We start from the raw sequence: 16,873 nt of genomic DNA, 5'->3' as shown, positions 1-16,873 counted from the left end.
ACTATGAACAAGCCAAAGCAATCATATCATTATTACTCACCTTCGACCCATAAAGAATCCTGTTATTTCATCTGGCAATGAAGATAACCTTGCCTACACTTGCTGTGTTCTAGAGAGCTGTGAGGAACCCTACCCTCATCACAAGAAATGCCATTTATGAAGAGAAATCACTGAGGTGGACATGGAGATAAACCAGGTATCAAAAACCAATCACAAGACATGGGGGTGGGGTAGGGTGGATAGAGGACTGGAAGGATATGGGGGTGGAGTTGTGTGCTTGAGTAAAGAAAGGGGTAAAAGAGATAATCCAGCCAAGACTAGAATGAAAACCCTAGCATTCTCTGATTAGAGAAGGATTTCAGACAATGGAAGGATTTATAAAGTGTAGCCAGTATGGCCTAGTGGAAGGAGCATGGAATGGGAGTCAGGATATTGGGGTTCCAGTCCCAGCTCTGCCAATGACCTGCTGGAGAACTTGTTATTTAGTCTCTCTCTGCCTCAGTTTTCTCACCTATAAAATGATATTAAGACACCTACTCCCTCAACCTCAAATTGTGAGCCCTGGGTGGGACAGAAACTGCGTCTCATATAATTGACATGTATCTATCAATCAATCAATGGTATTTACTGAGTGCTTACTGAGTGCAGAGCATTGAACTAAATGTTATGTACCTCACTTATCTGAGTGCTTGGCATTTAGTTAGTGCTTAATACCATTATAATTATTACAATTATTTGGGCTGGCAGTAAATTACAATGAAAATAACATTGTTACACTCAGAGATTTCTCTTTTTTTAAACAGATCACCATTAGAGTAGCCAATGAGAACCCTTGTACTGTACAATGCTAGTGTTATCAAATGCATTAGGACAGGTGTGCAACATCTTACAGCATCATTCACACAATTTTTCAGAAGTGTGTCCTAAGGCATCTGATTGCACTTTCCAAGCACTTAGTACAGTGCTCTGCACACAGTAAAGCCCTCAATAAATACATGAATTCCTTCAGGTTGACTTCTCTCCCACTGCTCCAGACCTTTATGTTTCCCTTCTATACCCATAGGCACGGCTTCCAAGGCACAGGACATGAAAACACAAGAAACCACCAGAGAGAGGTTGGGTGCTTAAAGTGTAGGAATAGCATTCATTAAGGATTTACTCTGTGCAGAGTACTATTCTAAGTGCTGGGAAAAGGTATAGTGGTAAGAATTAGACATGATCCCCAACTCTCAATATAAGGAAAAAAAAAGGACAATGGATGTATAAGGAAAGATGACATGAAAAACAATACCACAAAAAAAATTAGAAATAGGGAAAACAATAAATAAAACAACATGAAAGTACAGTTGCTAGAGCAACAGGGTTTGGACATAGGGCATTCAGGGCTATATCTGTTCCAGAAATGGGACAGGCCACCTGAAAACCAGACTATCCAGTATAAAACTGGACAAATTCTCACCCAGCTGATCCTATTAACAATCACTCTCACTCTCTCAGTAGTATTTATTGAGCACTTATGTGCAGAGCACTGTACTAAGCGCTTGGAATGTACAATTCGGCAACACACAGAGACAATCCCTGCCCCATAACGGGCTCACAATAGTCATCCATGTTATTCTTTTTGAAACATGGAAAACCTTCCAAAACCTATAACCATTTTCCTTTTCCCCTTCAGAGAGTAGGGAGGGTGATGGTGAGGACTGACAAGAGTGTGACCTTAAAGCCCCTCAGTACTAGGGACTGTGTCCAACCCGATTAGATTGTATCCAACCCAGAGCTTAGTACAGTGCTTGGCACATAGTAAGCCCTTAACAAATACCGTAATTATTATTATTTGAAACACCCAAATGACAAGTCCTAAACTGATTCTGAATAGAGCCAGCTCCAGCTGGGCTGTGGAAGTCCAAGCATCTAAAGTGTGTTGAAGCAGTTAGAGATCAGAACAAGGTAGCCTATCCAATTTAGTTGGAACTGTTCAGAGTCCAGCATATTTTTCTTCTTCCAGAATTATCCAAGACAAGACACAAACAAAGGGGGCTATCCCGGCTACACTAGGACAGATGGCCAGTTTGACTATGTGCACCATGAAAAGGAAGGAGGCCTACTTACTTCTATTGCATTGTCTTTTCCTCTTTTGTTCCTTCCCAGTATCTTTCCCCAGTTTCTGCTCCTTCTAAGCCCAGCTGAAAGCCTTCCTTGATATAATTAACCTTCCCTTTGACCAGAGGACTTATTCAAAGAGAGAAGTTTTTCCCTTTCCAGTTGAAAATAGCTCAAAGGCTCTGGGAAAGGCAAACACCTTTCAAATGTTTACTCAATAAAGAGGCTTCCTCGAAACTGGATCTGGTGTTATTGGAGCAGCAGTAAGAGAGAGGGGAAAGATGAGCTCACATACCCATTGGCGGATCTACTCTATTCATGCCTTTTGTCTTTTTTTTTATTATCGTCATCAATCTTCTAAGAAAATCTCTACACCCCTGAATGGTTCCTCTTCAACCAAGCCCATGGATTCAATCAAGCGATGGTATTTATTGAACCCGTACTGTGTGTGGAGCACTGAACTAGGCACTTGGGAGAATACAATATAATTGAGTTGGTAGACAGTTCTCTGCCCGTAACAATTGCTTTAGGATAAAGGATACCAAGAAAATTTCAAACAACTGTAAAATACTTTCCTTGACCTTAATTACTACTTCAAATCACAGTGAAAATGGTGAATCGATCCATCGGTCGTATTTGTTGAGCTCTTACCTCTGCGCAGAGCACTGTATTACTAAGCTCTTTGGAGAGTAGAGTTCTATCCCTTTGGATTTCAAACCAACAGTCCCTTTTGTTTATTTTCTTTCTATCTTCCCTCTCCCCACTTGGCAGAAGACCTACTTTTTAATTTTTTTAAGTGCGAGAGGGAAGACTCAATATTCAAAACTGAAGGACCTTGGGGCTGAATTTTTTTTCCCAAGCAGAAACAAGTAGATCAATCTTCCATAAGGTGGCAGCAGTGATTTTCACCAGAACAAAATTCCTCCCTTATAATACTCTTTTTAGAGGATTTGAACATTTCCTGCTGTGACTACCACCAGAATGATTAGGGACCCGAGGGACCCCGATTAGACCGTAAGCCCGTCAAACGGCAGGGACTGTCTCTATCTGTTGCCGACTTGTTCATTCCAAGCGCTTAGTACAGTGCTCTGCACATAGTAGGCGCTCAATAAATACTATTGAATGAATGAATGAATGAATAAGGTGGCCAGAATTCTTCTTCCAAAAGATGGTTTCCTAGGAAATAATAGACTCTGGTCTAGAGCAGAGGGTGGGGGAAAGAGATTGACCAACTGTCCCCTATCCTCCATCCTCTATCCACCCCAGATGCTGCAGTTGGGATGTAACCTGCTAAGACTAGACTTTAGTTGTAAATGAACGGAGGCAGGAAGAGTCCTTTATCTTAGGGATATACCTCCAGTGGATGGAGACAAACAAAAAACCACCCTGGAAGTGAAAGGGGACTTTCTCCCAAAGTCAACTGGCTACAAGAGCAGCGGCACGGCCTAGTGGAAAGAGCACAGGCTTAGGAGTCAGAGGAACTGGGTTGTAACCCTGGCTCTTCCACTTGTCTGCTGTGTGACTTTGGGCTAGTCATTCAACTTCTCTGTGCCTCAGGGATATTGGTAAAATAGGGATTAAAACTGTGAGCTCCACCTGGGACAAGGACTGTGTCCAAACGATCATCTTGTATCTACCCCAGTGCTTAGAACAGTAACTGGCACCTCGTAAGCGCTTAACAAATATCATCAAAACGACAACAACAGAGTGTCCGGGTGGAGGCCTGTGTAAACCATTTCCCCACGATCATTCACTAGGTTCCTATGGAGCTTGAGGGTGGTACCGCTGAGGGGCGGAGTGCCCAGTGGGCACCACTAGCCATCAAAATCAACTTAGTGGGGCCCAGATGTGGTCCCCTGGGCAAGCAGTGAGACCACACTAGTCAAAGAAATGGAATCAGGAAAGCATTTTGTTGTGCACTGAGGATTTGCTTCCAAGTACTCAAGGAGCAGAAACTCATCTAGACAGCCTGGCCACTTCCCCGACCGGTAAGTGATTACTTTCATTCATTCATTCAGTCGTATTTATTAAGCGCTTACTGCGTGCAGACCACTGTCCTAAGCACTTGGGAAAATACAACAGAACAAAAACAGTGACATTCCCTGCCAACAACGAGCTTCCAGGCTGGGGAGTGGAGGGGAAGAGACATCAAAACAAATAAATAAAATTACGGATATATACATAAGTGCTGAGGGAAGGGGACGGGGAGGGGAGAGCAAAGGGAGCAAGTCAGGGTGACGCAGAAGGGAATGGGAGATGAGGAAAAGAGGAGCTTAGTCTGGAAAGGCCTCTTTGCTAGTTCTACCATCTACATAACTGCCATACTGTATGCTGTAAGTATTCATTCATTCATTCATTCATTCAATCATATTTATTGAGCGCTTACTGTGTGCAGAGCACCGTGCTAAGCACTTGGAAAGTACAATTCAGGATTAGAGACAGAAACGGGCTCACTGTGTAGAAGTGCTTTGCCAATCATTCAGGTTTCCTAACCATTTCATGTTAGATTAACCCAAGTCCTGGAGATTAGAATAATAACTATGTTGATTTATTAAGTGCTTCCTATATGCTAAACTCTGGGGTAGATACAGGATTAACAGATAGGACACTGTCCCTCATAGGGCTCACATTTCTCATTATACAGATGGGAAAATTGAGGCTCAGAGAAGTTAAGTGACTATATGTCCAAGGTCACAAAACAGCATGGCTTAGTGAAAAGGGCATAGGCCTGAGTATCAGTGGACCAGTGTTCTAATCCCTACTCTGCCCCTCGCCCGCTGTGTGACCTTGGGCAAGTCACTTAACTTCTCTGTGCCTCAGTTTCCTTATATTTAAAAATACCTGTTTTGTCTTCCTCTCAGATTGTGAGCCCCTTGGGAGCGGAGACCGTGACTAGCAACTCTGTTATATTGTACTCTCCCAAGGACTTAGTACAATGCTCTGTACACAATAGTCAAAAAATACAAATGATTGATTAAGCCCAGTGAGGAATAGGGAATGTGTTTGATCTGTTTATATTGTATCTACCGAGTGCTTAGTACAGTGCTTGGGACATAGTTATTATTGTTATTAACAGGTCAGTGGCACAGCTGGATCCTTCCAACGTCCAGTCCTCTTTTCACTAGGCTTTACCTTGTACATTTTTGGTTATTCAAGGAAAGTTCTAGATGAAAGGAGTGAAGAGTATTGTGCTGCCTAGTTATAGAAACATCAGAGATGGTAATATATTACATGTCCTATTTTCCTCTGAAGCAAGATCCTGGACTGTCCATTTCAGGGTCTAAGCCTGGCTCTGAGGAACAAGGAAAGGGGAATAGGCTTTTTCAAAGATGGTCCCAGAAACCAGAGTAAAGGAAACTGAACAGCTATTTGATGGCACAGCAGGACCTCAGCTCTTCTTTTCTACTCAACTTCCACATCCAGTAACAGAGTCAAGAAAGTGTCACTACCTGGCCCTGGTTTACTTATTTAAAAAAATCCCCAGTCTTGTTTGCAAGCCACGGTTACACCTTTTAATATTAAAATGCTGCATTTTGACTAAGTCAGGTGGAGAATATAGGGAAATCAAGTTCTGGGTGCATAACCAGATTTTTCTGTGGGATTTTCAAAGCCGTATTTTCAATTGCACATGCGTTAAGCAGTAACCTTCCATTCATATCCACAAGCTGTCAATCAAATGAAACAGACTATATCATTTAATATTAATTTTAGCCACTGCCTCTTTTCATTTATTTTGAGGCCAACGAGTCTGTGAATTAGAGTTCTTAGTTTGAAAACTGCTTATGAAACCGGGAGAGAATCATAAAATATTAAGCAATGGAAATTTACCCTGCCCTACATGATGCAAAACAAATGATCATATTAAAAAAAAAACTATTCCAAAATATATTGTTTCTTCGTGGCAAGAACATTTTCACCCTCCTCAATAAAACACAATAGGGATTTTCTATGACAAATTCTATTGGTTTATTAGGATCATCTGAAAGTTACTCCTTTGAGGCTATTTGGATACATTTGGGTGGAGACCTCTAAATTTGGGGAATTAACTCCCGATTGGCTAGGAAACCTCCAAGATTGACACTCCTTCCCTGAAGGTCCTTACTGAATCGTGCCCACTCTCAATTTTTGTGAATTTTTTGTTTGTTTTGCTGGGGGGGGGGGGGCCTAGTTCAGACATTAGTCAAAATGGGAACAAAAGCAGTTTTTACACTAACCTCCACCTGGGAGAATCTATCCACTTGTGCTATTTTTACTTTAGGTAAAATTCAGAAAAACCTATCCATTTCCATTGTGCGAGATCAACAGAAGATAGGCTCTCCCCCTTTCGTTAATTAATTTCCCATAGCAGTATTGGCAGCAGTGAAGTGTTAGACTCTGATGAGACTTTTTTCCGTTGAAGAAAAAAGTTGGTAATTGAAGTTGGTAATAACTGAACTAAAGCTAAGACTATTGGCCATGGGCCACAATGGGGGGGGCAGGGTTGATGATTTGCATAAGAGGCATTTGGATTATGAATGTGTCTAGGCATCCTAACAGATTTTCAGTGCCTAGTAGAAGGGGTTGAACTCTGACCCAACATTGTGCCACCTCTGCTTTGACTGACATCTGCCCCTCATAAAGCACAATCTGACATCAGCCTGATGCTGCTCCCTGACGTGACACCTCAGTGATGGTCTGGTTTCCAGCCGCACCAGAGACTCTGCCCCTCCTAATAATAATAATAATGATGATGGTGGTATTTGTCAAGCACTTACTATGTGCCCGGCACTGTAATAAGCCCTGGGGTAAATACAAGGTAATTGGGTTGAAAACAGTCCCTGTCCCACACTGGGGTCATAGTCTTCATTCCCAGTTTACAGATGAGGTAACTGAGTAAGTGACTTGCCCAGGGTCACACAGCAGATGAATGGCAGAGCTGGGGTTAGAATCTAGGACCTTCTGACTCCCAGGCCCGTTCTCTATCCACTAGGCCATGCTGTCTCCTGTCCCCTGAAGGTGCTGGAGCCCTGGGGCTTGGGTGATACATAAGGAAATGGCTTGTATGAGCATGTTCCCTTCCAAACAGGTAGGACAGAGCTGCTTGGTTTGCTCTCATAATAATAATAATAATGTTGGTATTTGTTAAGCGCTTACTATGTGCAGAGCACTGTTCTAAGCGCTGGGGTAGATACAGGGTAATTAGATTGTCCCACATGGGGCTCACATTTTTTAATCCCCATTTTTTACAGATGAGGTACCTGAGGCACAGAGAAGTTAAGTAACTTGCCCACAGTCACACAGCTGACAAGTGACAGAGCCGGGATTCAAACCCATGACCTCTGACTCCGAAGCCCAGGCTCTTTCCACTGAGCCATGCTGCTCTCATCTGCTGGCCCAGAGAGGAAACACCACACATGCTTCACCATTGGACACCGCTTCTTGGATATGGAATTTACCCTTTCCCTCACCCCAATCTACACCCCCGTGTTTGGCCTGGGCCCCCTCCTCTAGAGCTTCATGGAAAGCTCCACTTTCCTCTTCCCTGGCACTGCCCCCTGGTCAGAAAATTGGATGACTTCGTAATTTAAATTATGAAGACAATCGATCAAGATCTACTATGAACTGTGTTTAATTGCATCATCATGAAGGATTTTTTTTTTGGCTGGATTAACGTGTCATAGCACAGAATAATCCTGTCATGGAACTCTGTCCACCCTGTTTTCAGTATTATCCAAGAAAACTATAGGATTTAAAACTCCTTCCAGGACCAATTACTAGAGCTGTAGAGGCTGCAGTGATCCTAGTTGATTCAGATTCCCAAACAGGAGAAGATCCAAGTAGGGATTTAAGTAACACCACAAATTAGAAAAACCCCAACAGCAAATATTACAATGGAGGTTTTCGGGATAACAGTTAAAGTCTCTGGGATTCAAGACTTCCGGGGCCAAGTGGATGGTTGGGGTACGAGGAGTCACTGACCATAGGTTTTGACTCTACTGTTGCCTGAGAACTTTGCGTAGGGAAGTGGATGGGAAATAGAATTCAGTCCCAAAAAACCCGCAAAGTAGATAATAACCCAAGTAACCTGTCCTTTTACTCCAGGTATTACTTAAGCCTAGAGACATTCTTTATCCCATGAAGCTCTCTCCTAGTTGGGTGTCAAGGGAGGACAGGTAGACCCCCCACCACAGCAAAACCAACAATCCCTGCCTTTTCCTAGCTCCTCCCGCAGGAGAATTTGATCCTGCTTCCAAGGGGATGGGTCCTTTCTTCCTAATGGCACAAGAGCCAGCCTTCTTCAAGAATGTTCCAAATGATTCTGGAGGGGGAATTTGTCCTCCTGCCTGGCCTGTGCCCTTGCTAACATGGGGTTAAAAAAAAAAGACTGGAGGAGAAATCTCCTTTAACCAAGATGCACTGGGAAGATTTGCCAATATCTGATTCATTAAGACTCTGTTCCACAGCAGATATGGATAATTCAAGCACCAAAGTGCATATTTGGGCTTGAATGATATTTATCTTGATTCTATTTATCTTGATTCTATTTATTGCCATTGTTCTTGTCTGTCCGTCTCCCCCGATTAGACTGTAAGCCCGTCAAAGGGCAGGGACTGTATCTGTTACCGATTTGTCCATTCCAAGCACTTAGTACAGTGCTCTGCACATAGTAAGCGCTCAATAAATACTATTGAATGAACGAATGATCTGATTCGGTTCTTCACCTAGCCAAAGAGATAACTGTCAAGCCTTCCCTTGTTACTTATCTGTAGAGACACAGCCAAAGCCACCCAGTCCATCTCTTGTGGCTAGCTCCCTGAAGTAAATTCTCTAGGCCTCTGTCTCGGGCCTTATGACAGGAAGAGTCTCTCAAATGGGAAAGACCTTTTAAGGAAACCAGAGATGACTCTGGTAAATGAAGAGAGGGGGGAAAAAACCCACAAGTTCTTAAAATGTCTGTGGTCAACTCCGTGAGCCAGGCACAATTGCAATTGTTTGCAGATCCAAGCAGTATTGACTTTATTAGACAAGATGCAAATTGTTCAAACAGAAACAAGGTAGAGGTTAACAAATCTGAGTTTATTCCTTTGTCCAGGAGGGTATGAAACTTAAAAATCAAAGAGGAAAAAAGCCCATTTTTTTTTTTATAACTGAGTGACAGCTAGAGGCAATTATGCCCTCCAAAACTGTCTGCCCTAAAACAGGGTCTTTCAAATTTCAGTCCCACAATAATAAATTATTTCCTGACACAAGCTAAAGCAAGAGCCTTGTCACGGGCTGATAGCGGACAGAAATCAATTTTACATGAATATTTATTTAACTTTTGTTAGACAGGTCTAACGTTGCTCTGGGGATCGGGAAGAGCTGGTAGAGAGGAGAGAGAGATACTGCAGTAAAGCTGTGCTATTTGTATGAGGCAACAAATGAACAATTGACTTCTCCCTCAACCAGACACTGAGGAGAAAGGGATTTGGCAAGTACTGAGGCAGGGATCCAGTCACTGACAACATGGGAGTTTTCACGTACTCTGGATTTTGTCGCATCCTCTCTTGGATTTCATTCACCACCCTCTCCCAAGCTACTAGCTTTTCCCTGCAGCCCAACCTTGCAAACTGAGCCGTATCCACCTTTGGCTAGACTTTAAAACGCCATTTGAATTTCATCACCGGGCCCCCTGATTAACTTTTGTGAAGCTTGCCAGGAAAGCACATCCAGGGACAGCCAGCTTTAAAACGGGGCCAGCACAAAAAGTAGCTGCCCTGGTAATTTTTGTTAATCTGTCTTTGTGATCCTGTGTGGTCTCCAAAAATGTTTATGTAGGTTTGCTTTAAACTACAGCGGGAATATCGTGGCAGTAGACTACAGTTTAGTTTGAGTGTTAGTTTTGCAACAGCTCGTATAGGCCCAGCCCACTCTTTCTCTGCATGACTTGGACTTTGTGCTACTGCTTTCTGAGCGACAAAAGACATTTTTACCATAAAAGGTAGAGAGAATTACATGCGGCTACCAGCTCTGGGTGGTTCATTCAGGTCTGTGTTTACAAATTCCCCTGGTTGCTTTCAGCTGTCCCCTGATTTCGCTAATTGCTTACCTGATTTGCTTTTTCAAGGATGCCATATATGGTTAAAGCAACTGAAGTCTGGAAATGAATCACAAGGTTGTATGTAATAGTCATAAAGGAAGTTCTTAGTTTTGTAATATGCTTCGCTCTTATCTCTGGCAAAGTCTGGCCTCAGGCAGTCAGTCAGCAGCCTCTCTTTACCGAAGCAGATGATGATATGTAATTGGCAGTCGGTTGCAAAAGCAGAATAAGGAGCTCTTTTGAAGTAAAATATTATTATTATTTCATTCCTACAGGTAAAATGAAAGTAACATGCAAAGACAGAGAATTCTAGTTGTTGGACAAGAGACACCGCAAAACCTAGCCAAAGCAAATAACATTTTTTTTTTTTACTACTTCTTCTTCAGAGCATTGTATATATTTCAGGAAACACTGGTCAAGCCTCTACAGGACAACATGAGAATATCTGGAAAAACAACTCATAGTCCACATTTTTCTTTGATTGCCTTGTTGAAAAGGCAACAAAAGGGAACTGTGAACTGACAGTTTTCATAGTGAGGTAGTTTTGGTCTATACCAAAGCTTTCGCTACCCCACCTCAGGTATAATAATGTTGGTATTTGTTAAGCGCTTACTATGTGCAGAGCACTGTTCTAAGCGCTGGGGGAGATAGAGGGTCATCAGGTTGTCCCACGTGAGGCTCACAGTTAATCCCCATTTTACAGATGAGGGAACTGAGGCACAGAGAAGTGAAGTGACTTGCCCACAGTCACACAGCTGACAAGTGGCAGAGCCAGGATTTGAACCCATGACCTCTGACTCCCAAGCCCGTGCTCTATCCACTGAGCCACGCTGCTTCTCCGTATATGACTCTTGTTTGGCACAGAAGTTTACATCATTGATAGTTACTGCCCAAGAATGCTGTTGATTTCCAGAGGGCGTCTGGAAGAGGCAAGTTTAAAGTTAGGAGTCATTCTTTTGGATGCCCTCACCTTTGAAGGGTGGATAATTTCAAAAATGGAGTTTAGAAACAGAAAGAGCCCACAGAAGAGAGGGAAATTCTTGTTACAGGTGGCACAGGAATAAGAAGACAGAGTCATTTAGGGGAAAAGCTCACATCCGGTTCTCACAGTAGGCTGTGGGAAGAGGGGTGACAAGAGTCCAGAAAGCCTGTCATAATATTACCTTTGCTTATGTGATATGTGTCTGGTAAATGCTGGTTTGGTATCAAGTTTTATATTTGCCCTGTTCAGCTTTAGGTCAGTGAAAAAATCTTCTGACAACAACAACAAACAACAACAAAATAACACCCTCTCTTTCTCCCTCCCCCCCCCCCCCGACCCAAAAACAACTGGTCACATAGACTCAACCCACTTAACACTATCTCTGGATTCATCATCAAGTAAATTCACCCTCATCTCCAATAAAAGTTTCCTCCCTTGTCAGCCCTAACCGAAGTATAAATTGAGGACAGGGAGAAGATGTGAGGGATAAAGGGGGGGGGGGATTCATTTCTTGCTTTTTTAACCCATTAAGGCCCTAGCTTCCAACATTCAAAATGAGAGAAATGACCTTAAACGATGTTCTGGGAAATTTGAGAAAAACAGAATTAAAATAACCTGATTCATTTGATATCAAAATACCCTGAGTCCTGACTTTTCCAGGACAGTAGGTTAAATGCTAGTCTCCAGAAACGGAACTTGAAAGAACCACAAGGATCACATCCTTGGTTTAATGATCCATCCATAAGCATTAAAAATGCACCCTGAGGAAAATAATGTCCAGAGGCTATTGCCTTTACAGAGATGGACTAATTGGATTTCATTTCATGTGGATTTCAATCTATCAATGGCTCCATATGGGGCAAGCAGAACTCAATAGTGGTATCCAAATATCTCAAAATGATATATTTCTTAATGGCACAAGTATTCCTATCTTCATTTTCACTCAACCCCAGAGGTGATGGACACAGCTTCATTTTGGTATGACATTTTGGGATCAGCTGAAAGCCACTGGTTTGAGTCCACACGGACAGGAATTTTTGACCTGGAGATCAGGTGCTCATGCTCACATCCTTTTGGCCCAGTTGTTGGCCCAATTGATAATATTAGAATTACTCTGCTGGTCCCTCACTCCTCTGTCCTCAATCTGCTAGCTTGCCAGAACTCCTTCTGGCCTGGAATTCCCTCCCCCTTAATATCCAACAGACAATCACTCTCCCTACCTTCAAAGCCTTATCAGAATCACATCTCCTCCAAGAGACCCTCCCTGACTAAACCCTCATTTCTCTTACCCCTTCTCCCTCCTATACCACCTGTAAACTTGTATTCGAACTCTTTAAGCACTTGATATTCACCCCACAGCATTTATTTCAACATCCGTCTCACCCTCTAGATTGTAATTTCCTGTGGGAAGGGAACGTGTCTACCAATTGTATTGTGCTCCCCAAAACGCTTAGTACAGTGCCCTGCTCACAGTATAAACACTCGGTAAATACTACTGAATGACTGATTGATTGTCTCTAAAGTGGCAGGGATGTTGAAGGACAGAGTGGAGTTCCTGGGGCAGGCTCCATACGCTTATCTCTCTCCCGTCAATAATAATGTTGGTATTTGTTAAGCGCTGAATATGTGCAGAGCACTATTCTAAGCGCTGGGGGAGATACAGGGCAATCAGATTGTCCCACATGAGGCTCACAGTTAATCCCCATTTTACAGATGAGTTAACTGAGGCACAGAGAAGTTAAGTGACTTGCCCACAGTCACACAGCTGACAAGTGGCAGAGCCGGAAGTCAAACCCATGACCTCTGACTCCGAAGCCCAGGCTCTTTCCACTGAGCCACGCTGCTTCCCCTATCACTCCCCTGTCAATCCCCTCCCTCTCTCACTTCACATATCTATGTAATGCAGAGAACTAGACTTGCCCAGGAAAGATTCTGGTTAGAAATTACCGATCCACAGAACTCTTCCCAAATCCACCTTTGCCCATGAAGTCCCAGCCCTTACCTTCTCCCCCTTTCCCTTTCACATTATTCTATTTCACTGTCAATGCAGGGATCCTCATTAACCACTTATTCCTTCAAGCCAGAAATTTAGGCTGTCCTTCCTTCACCCTCTCCACTCAGAGGTATAGGTGAGGTTTGGCAACCGACTGAAGAAAAAGAGCTATGGAGTATCCACAACTGTCTTCCACTAATGGGAAGGAGAATTTTACTGACATCTCTGACTAATTATTCTCCATTTTCACATATAAATGAGTAAGGTGAAATGTGTTTGACCTGTAGCAGGAGAAAATTTGGTTGAACAAGCTCTGACAAAGGAAGTAAATAATTACTGTAACAAGCATCTTATTTGATAGGAACGCTGAGCCTCCTCTTGTTACCAAACACTGTACTAAGGACTTGAGATAGTAAAATAAAGGTAAATGACAAAATCCTGCCCTCAAGGAGTTTATAAATCCAAGAGGCATGGTTGAAAAGCCTCCTCTGGAAATAGTATAAATATACTATGTTGATCGGTCAAGGCTTTCAGTGACCTAGACACTAGAGAGGAATAGAGGATCTATTGAGGAGGCTCCTAATAGGCAGAGATTTCATCTTCTTACTTTATTGTATGCTCCCAAGCATTCAGTATAGTGCTTTACACACAGTCGATGCTCAATCAATACAATTCATTGATTGATTTCAGCCATCTGAGGATTCTGTAAATACCCTGGGCCACTGATAAAACACCACCTTTGTCTGGGTCACCTTCATAATAATAATTAATAATAATAATTGTGGTATTTGTTAAACACTTACTATATGCCATGAACTCTATGAAGTGCTGGGGCATAGACAAGATAATCAGGTCCCACAGGGGGCTCACAGTCCAAGTAGGAAAGAGAACAGGTATTGAAACCACATTTTCCATGAGAGAATTGAGGCAGAGAGAAGTTAAGTGACTTATCCAAGGTTACACAACACACAAGTGGTGGAACTGGGATTAGAACTCAGGTCCTCTGACCCCCAGACCTGAGCTCTTACCACTAGGCCATGCTGCTTCTCATTAGGTCATGCTGCTTCCACAGTAAATGCAAGTAATTTACAAAATGCCTCCTTTAGGGCATATGCGTTCTGGTGCCTGTGCTTGCTTTCAGAATAAAGGCCGGTTATCATTCTGAGAACCTCCATGTTCCTTATGTTGGACAGGGGAAGGTTAAGTCAGGCAGAAATAACAGCACTTGAGGCCAGCAGAGCTGATCTAGCATTATTCACAGACTTTGTTGGGGATAAAATGAGCAGGAATGAACAAGGGACATCATGTGCAGGAAGTGGAAGTGGTTGTCGTCACTGCAATAAAAGATGCCGTTTATTGTTCACTGGTGGCTTGTATTTCATACCCAAGTTCGGTCTTCATATTCAAAATACTCAGTAAGGCACAGAGTGCTCTGGACTCTAAGTTGCTGGGTGCTGGGGAAAATCGGGTCCATCAACTGCCCCCGAAGCAAATGAATGTCCCCAACTGACCCAGACTTGCCCCCCCCCCCCCGGGGGACCAGTGGGCCTGAAGCCTGTCCTGTCACAGGAGGAAGATATAGGGCAGAGGTGTCTTAAAGGCTGGTGTGCCCCTGACTGGTATACATTCCAGCCACTCCTGTGCATTAATCATTCCCACTTTATGGTAGTCTTGCAGGTTGTAGAATGCTATCATAAAGAGATGCTTGAGGGTAAAGATAAGTTACTCCTTCAAAGATTTTCAGATGAAAAATGTAGCTGCTACGTAAACCCTGACCCCAACTTCTTGACATTTACAAGCCACCATTACCCACTAATCACTGTTCCAGACCACCACTGTTCTCTCTTCATCACTTCCAAAGGGAACGAACTTGCTGAAATAAGTTTCCCAGCATGGAAGGGAGAATTGACTATATTTGGTTAGATTATATACATGCATGCAAAGTACAAGACATGAGATCACCCAGTTTTAATCTTCTAGAAGAGGTGATAGAGTTATCACCCTGGTAAATTTCCATTTGGCAAAAGAGATTTATGCATTGATCAATCGCTATGAATTATTAAAACTCCGCAGAACAAATACCAATTTAGAACTTCGATCTGCTGATGTGGGAGTATTTTCTGCAAATTTGTGTTGACTCAAATGATATTAGACACTCTGATATGTTTGGCCTCATGACTCCTAAAATCCTATGCAGTGTTTTGTCTTTCCCAATAACACACACCCACTTGTCCTGTCCTTTGTCAGGTAACTTTGGAAAGTTCTGTAGTCAATGTGTGATTTTGTTTCTCCTCATAAATCTTTACCAGTTTGACAAAATACAGGATTGGAGCGTGGTGCATCGAGGAAGGAATAAGGGCCAAGGGGAGGACGGCAAAAGGAACAGTTTTCAGACCCCTCATGACACCAGAAGGGATGTTCCTAGTTCAACAGTCACAACAACTTAATAATTGTAACATCTGTTGCATGCTTACTATATGCCAAGCTCTGTACTAAGCTCTGGGTTAGCTACAAACACAGAGCACGGTGCTCTTCCCATAAGTAGTGTAGCTTAGTGGAAAGAGCACGGGCTTGGGAGTCAGAGGATGTGGGTTTCAATCACGGGCTCCGCCACCTGTCTGCTGTGTGACCTTGGGCAAGCCATTTAACTTCTCTGTGCCTCAGTTACCTCATCTCTAAAATGGGGATTAAGACTGTGAGCCCCACGTGGGACCACCTGTTTATGTTGTGTCTACCCCAGTGCTTAAAAAAGTGCTTGGCACATAGTAAGCACTTAGCAAAGATCATAATCATAATTATTATTAGAAAGTGCTCAGTAAGAACCATTGATTGATTGAGGAACCGTCGACGGACACAATACAATAGGATACGATACAGTCCCTCTTCCACATAGGGCTCAGTAAGGAAGCGCTCCATAAATTCATTCATTCAATAGTATTTATTGAGCGCTTACTATGTGCAGAGCTCTATACTAAGCGCTTGGAATGTACAAATCGGCCACAGATAGAGTCCCTGCCCTTTGACGGGCTTACACTGATTGATTCATTTTACAGATGTGGAAAGTGAGATATAGAGAGGTTAAGTGAGTTGCCCAAGGTCCCACAGCAGGCAATCCTGGCAGAGCCGGGATTAAACCCCAAGTTCCCTGACTCCAATGCCCGTGCTTATTTCACTAGGCCACGCTGCTTCTAAACATTTGAAATAGATATGCCACAACTCAAGCTTCTGCCAGGCCCACTTCAGCGGGGAAGAACTGGAGCCAGCCAAGGCAGGTGAGAGATGGTGGGACCTCTTTAAGAACTGCTCGGACAGAGAAGGTACCCCTGGGGACATGTAGCCTTTTCCGCATTCTGCAGCCATCTGGGTCAGCGGGAGGGAACAGTTTGGAGAAGAGCAGTGGACTCTGGGGCTGCCCCAACCCCCTGCTAAAATAATGAAATTTTCCAAATCCTTGGCCTTGGCCCTCACGGTCCAAGCTGTGGACTCTGGGGCTGCCCCGGTTCCAGTGCTAAAATAATGAAATTTTCCAAATCCTTGGCCCTCACAGTCCAAGCTTAGAACAGCCCCACAAACGTGGGATGCGGGGAAACTGTTGCGAGCCTCCCAACCATCGGCATTTCTGAGGTCACTAAGTCACTTCGTGCGGGCAGGGAACGTGACTCTTCGTTATTCTGCACTTCCCAAGTGTCTGTTCCAGTGCATTACACCGAGAGGGTTCTCAATAATACTTTCCTCCCTA

Source organism: Ornithorhynchus anatinus, chromosome 11 (assembly GCF_004115215.2).
Source record: "Ornithorhynchus anatinus isolate Pmale09 chromosome 11, mOrnAna1.pri.v4, whole genome shotgun sequence".
In the NCBI taxonomy this organism is placed as follows: domain Eukaryota; kingdom Metazoa; phylum Chordata; class Mammalia; order Monotremata; family Ornithorhynchidae; genus Ornithorhynchus; species Ornithorhynchus anatinus.
Note: the sequence above shows the minus strand (reverse complement) of the source record.